We start from the raw sequence: 6,879 nt of genomic DNA, 5'->3' as shown, positions 1-6,879 counted from the left end.
AAGAAAAAATGAAATAAAATGTCTTGAAAATGTTGCATAAAAGAAAACCAACCCGCAGCATTAAAGACTTGATGTTGGGTGTGAAATTGTAGCACTAACATGTTCTACCTGAACACATCTGTTTAGTCACTAATTCATCTGAGAATTTGGACAGAAATGTATGTTAACAGACATCATGCAGCCCTTCTCATCACTTGTTACCACCACTGACTTTAAGGCTTAAAAAATAGATCAAATACACATGTTAACATCCTCAGAGGGATTCAGGAAGAGGAAGTGAACAAAACAATCAGGAGGTGGAAACATGAGCGTGAAATATTTTGCATAAAGATAAACCACTTCACTTCTTTTTCTACTAGAGTAAACACTAATTCTGCTGATGGTGAGCGTGACGAATGGGATTGTTGGAGCAGCTACTGGATCCCAGTACATCCACAGTCCCATTCCTCCCTCTCCATCGCTCTGTGGGGCTAATAAACGGCCTGTGTCAAAACGGTTGTCAGTCCATTCTTTGCTTGTTTGGGTTCATGCGGACCACTGGGGGTGTGGGGTGGGGGACGGGGGATGGAGAGATGAGAGGATGAGGTGGAGAGGGTGTAGTAGGAGGGGTCTCTGAGACGTGGAGGCAGAACAACGTGGATTAAGGTGCAGCAGCAGAACCGTCACTGGTGCTTTATTGATTTCTACCCAACGTGCTCTTTGTCAAAAATCAGATAGAGAGCGAGCCCCCTGGACCTGTTCACCTTTTAAAAGCACATGGAGAGCCTTTTATAGGCGTCTCTGTGTATGTAATGGTGCAGCGTGCTCTTTGTGAGAGGGTCAGAGGGATCAGGGTTGGACCTGGAGGATTCACCTTATTGTTCTCTCAGCACATTCTGATATACACACACCACACAACACTGAGGGTTTGATGCTCTTTAAATGTTCACTGTGTTCTCTAACACACACACTAACACTAACACACACACTAATACACACTAACACTAACACACACACTAACACACACTAACACTAACACACACTAACACACACACACTAACACTAACACTAACACACACACTAACACTAACACACACTAACACACACACACTAACACTAACACTAACACTAACACACACACTAACACTAACACACACACTAACACACACACTAACACTAACACACACACTAACACTAACACACTACCACACACACTAACACTAACACACACACTAACACTAACACACACACTAACACTAACACACACACTAACACTAACACACACACTAACACTAACACACACACTAACACTAACACACACACTAACACTAACACACACACTAACACTAACACACACACTAACACTAACACACACACTAACACTAACACACACACTAACACTAACACTAACACACACACTAACACACACACTAACACTAACACACACACTAACACTAACACACACACTAACACTAACACTAACACACACACTAACACTAACACACACACTAACACACACACTAATACACACACTAATACACACACTAACACACACACTAACACTAACACACACACTAACACACACTAACACTAACACACACACTAACACACACTAACACTAACACACACTAACACACTAACACTAACACACACACTAACACACACACTAACACTAACACACACACTAACACACACACTAACACTAACACTAACACACACACTAACACACACACTAGCACTAACACACACACTAACACTAACACACACACACAAACACACACACACACTAATACACACACTAACACTAACACACACACTAACACACACACTAACACTAACACACACACTAACACACACACTAATACACACACTAACACTAACACACACACTAATACACGCAATAACACTAACACACACACTAACACTAACACACACTAACACACACACTAACACTAACACACACACTAACACACACACACTAACACTAACACACACTAACACACACACTAACACACACACTAACACTAACACACACTAACACACACACTAACACTAACACACTAACACTAACACACACACTAACACACACACTAACACTAACACTAACACACACACTAACACACACTAACACACACACTAACACTAACACACACACTAACACACACACTAACACACACACTAACACTAACACACACACTAACACACACACTAACACACACTAACACACACACTAACACACACACTAACACACACACTAACACTAACACACACTAACACACACTAACACACACACTAACACTAACACACACACTAACACACACTAACACACACTAACACACACACTAACACACACACTAACACACACACTAACACTAACACACACTAACACACACACTAACACACACACTAACACTAACACACACTAACACACACTAACACACACACTAACACACACACTAACACTAACACACACTAACACACACTAACACACACACACTAACACTAACACACACACTAACACACACACTAACACTAACACACACACTAACACACACACACACACTAACACACACACTAACACTAACACACACACTAACACTAACACACACACTAACACACACTAACACACACACTAACACACACACTAACACACACACTAACACTAACACACACACTAACACACACACACACACTAACACACACACTAACACACACACTAACACTAACACACACACTAACACTAACACACACACTAACACACACACTAACACACACACTAACACACACACTAACACACACACTAACACTAACACACACACTAACACACACACTAACACTAACACACACACTAACACACACTAACACACACACTAACACACACACTAACACACTAACACACACACTAACACACTGCAGACACGTTTTTAACCAAAAGAAAAATATTTACAAAGGTCAAAAGGTCAGAAAACAGTGAAACATGAAACTAAATGTCTAAATTCTTCTTTTGCTTTACTTTTTGGACAACATTTATACATATTTTCTATGAAATATGTCATGACTACATGTCTTTAATATTTTAATATTGAAAAAAACAGAATTTTCCACGTTTTTATCTGTAGTCTTTTCACGGGCAAATATTTGTATGTTTAATATTATATTAGTATATATATACATATATATATATATATATGAATTTCTAATTCAGTTTTTGCTGTTAAAACTGAATTAGAAATGTCATGTCATACTAATTGTCGTAAGAAGAAAATATCTATCTTTGAATAATAAACAAACAAACAAAAAATTTGATGAAGAAATTAATCAATAAATCAAAAACACAACCAATTAAATTGATATTGATTTCAGTAAAAAAATATGTCGTTTTTTGTACCAGGAAGTGATTTCAATAATCACAATCTTAGAAGATTGAAGAATAAAGATCAAATCAATTGATTTGACTATTTGCTTGTGAAAAACATTTTATATATTTCACTGTATATTAGGGGTGCACCAATTTAATGATTCCATTCTAATCACATTCCGTTGTTGCTGATTTGATTCATTGATGATGTTGGTTCATTTAGAACGATTCGATTCAAATAGTTTCAGTAACTTTTTACCCAAAATAATAACGTGTACAGTGGTGTAAGTGAACGGTACAGGTGAGTTTTCATAGATGGAATCATCTATACATTAATGATGGACATAAACTAACAACATTTAATGTCTACATACATTTCAAAATTGACTTTAGTCTCATGAATTTATGATTTTATTAAGATATGACTATTTTCATAAAATTACAACTTTATTCTGAGTAAAGCAGAAATAAATTTGTGTTATGAGTTTGTCAGAGAAACCCTAGACGACAGCCTGCAGTTCAGGGCGGCACAGAACGTTCAATAAACCAATCGCGTTCAGACTTAAGAATCACGCCGCACAACGGCATGCCGCATTAAGCTCCGCCCCGAACTGCGGACTGAAAGCCAATAGCATGCCGACGTTGAGCAGCGTTTAGCTCCGAATTGCTCCCACTGAAGGCCGTGGAAGTTTGGTGTGCTTCAGCAGCAGGGTCAGGTTTATGCTAATGAGGGCTCCGTTACGTAACGCGGCTATGACTTCTGACCCGCCCATTAAATCCTGAACACAGAAATCTGAAACAGTTTGTGAATCCTAACTCCACAACTACATTATAAATGGTTGAATGGCTTTGTACATGTTTTAAAGAATACATTTATGACCTATTTAATGTGTTTAGGAGAAAATGGCTGAATTTATTTTACACAGACTTTAATCTCATAGTGCCCAGATTATTTTTATTTTAATACGCCGTCGTATGCTGTGCTTAAATCCACTGCCTTATTTCCTTGTATCGATACAATCGATTGATGACCTTTTAATTCGTGAAAGTATATCGACAACTTGCCAAGCACAGATTGATGTAGTTGGATCAAAGGAATATAAATGGATGAATCGATCTAATGGATGAATTGTTACACTCGTACTGTATATATTATTGATAAATAAATAGATGTATTCATAAACTATTGTCCAGGTAAACACAGGCTTCATGTCCACATTGGTGGAGTTTACTGGTTCTCCACAGGTTTTTCTGTTTGGAAAGTTTGATACTTAAAGTACTTATCATTAAAGTATTAAAGCAGTGATGGTGACAGACGTAATAATCTGTATTTTTCCTCACACTCATTAATCAGTTCTTCAAATTCCCAGCAGGAGGTGATTGATGGAGAACGTAGAATAATGTGAGAATGTGGGAGGTCTGAATCTAAAGGAATGATGGCGTGTTTAAAGTGGACTTTGGTCTATGCTAACCCCCCACCCCGTCCCCCCACCCTGGACACAGAAAAACATTATGCAGCAGCTCGCCTTATTCCGTTGAATCCCAGTGATTCATTGCCCAATTTTAAACTGCCAAGCTGTTAAATTGCATCAGGTCTGCCAAAATTCCAGGACTACGGAGGAGATATGAAAAATTAAATGTCATCTGAGCTACAGTGGAAAACTTTTAGCTCTCGTGCTGGTGGGGGCAGGAATATGTTAGATTGTGTGATGATTGATGGCCACGCGAGACTACACTTAACCTACTTAGTGATGTCATGTTAGGCTGCGGCGCCTGTTTACGCTCAGCGACATGACAGCAGAGCATAAACTTTATCTCTCAGCCTGTCCCGACTATTCCTCACTTTTCTTCATCTTTATTTGGATTCCAAGCACACTTTAATTTTCCTTTTCCTCCCTCGTCCACATCCCACATGTATTGTTTATCAGCCTGGACACGGGACGCATCCGTGTCCATGTGAAGCATAGCAACATGCTAGCTAGTATACAGGTGGAAATGAGTGGTCAGTTAGCCTTTATAAGGTCATGGGATGATGCAACAGGGCGGTATTATTATAGTTCATAGGGTTGATTTCATTACATTAGGGGCGGAGCAGGAGTCAAGTCTTTTTTATGCTTTGAAAATATTGGGTGTCGAATGTAAAAACTCTTTTTCATAGCGGATTCATAGCTCATTTTTATTTCATTTGAAACAGAAATTTAAGTAAAACAGCATGTTCTATATCATTGTTAAAAATGTGTACACACGAAAAATAATGTAAAAGTAAATGTTAATATAAATCTAAATCTAAATGTTAAATTTAAATGTATCAGTTTCCAAGCGTAAATCTAAATGTAAATCTAAATGTAAATATAAATGTAAATCTAAATGTAAATGTTAAATTGGTCTTCAAGTGTAAAGCTAAATGTTAAATGTAAATGTTAAAGGTTCAATGTAAACGTTAAATATACAGTGGGTATACAGAAAGTATTCAGAACCCTATACATTTTTCACTCTTTGTTTCATTGCAGCCATTTGCTAAAATCAAAACAGTTCATTTTATTTCTCATTAATGTACACTCAGCACCCCATCTTGACAGAAAAAAACAAAAATGTAGAAGATTTTGCAAATTTACTAAAACAGAAAAACTAAAATATCACATGGTCATAAGTATTCAGACCCTTTGCTGTGACACTCATATTTAACTCACTGATTGATTGATTGATTAGGAGAAGCGCACATCTGTCTATATAAGACCTTACAGCTCACAGTGCATGGCAGAGCAAATGAGAATCATGAGGTTGAAGGAACTGCCCAAGGAGCTCAGAGACAGAATTGTGGCAAGGCACAGATCTGGACAAGATTACAAAATAATTTCTGCAGCACTGAAGGTTCCTCAGAGCACAGTGGCCTCCATAATCCTTAAATGGAAGAAGTTTGGGACCACCAGAACCATCCAACCAAACTGAGCAATCGATGGAGAAGAGCCTTGGTGAGAGAGGTAAAGATGAACACAAATATCGCTGTGGCTGAGCTCCACAGATGCAGTAGGTAGATAAGAGAAAGTTCCACAAAGTCAACTATCACTGCAGCCCTCCACCAGTCTGGGCTTTATGACAGAGTGGCCCGACGGAAGCCTCTCCTCAGTACAAGACATATGAAAGCCTGCATAGAGTTTGACAAAAAACACATGAAGGACTCCCAGACTTTACAAAATAAGGTTCTCTGGTCTGATCAGACCAAGATTGAACTTTTTGGGGTTCATTCTAAGCGGTATGTGTGGAGAAAACCAGGCACTGCTCATCACCTGCCCAATACAATACTAATAGTGAAACATGGTGGTGGCAGCATCATGCTATGGGGGTGTTTTTCAGCTACAGGGACAGGACGACTGGTTGCTATTGAAGGAAAGTACAGAGATATCCTGGAAGAAAACCTCTTCCAGAGTGGTCAGGACCTCAGACTGGGCCGAAGGTTCACCTTCCAACAAGACAATGACCCTAAGCACACAGCTAAAATAACAAAGGAGTGGCTTCAGAACAACTCAGCCAGAGCCCTGACC

This window comes from Gouania willdenowi, chromosome 3, assembly GCF_900634775.1.
Source record: "Gouania willdenowi chromosome 3, fGouWil2.1, whole genome shotgun sequence".
Taxonomy (NCBI): domain Eukaryota; kingdom Metazoa; phylum Chordata; class Actinopteri; order Blenniiformes; family Gobiesocidae; genus Gouania; species Gouania willdenowi.
This window is presented reverse-complemented; position numbering follows the sequence as displayed.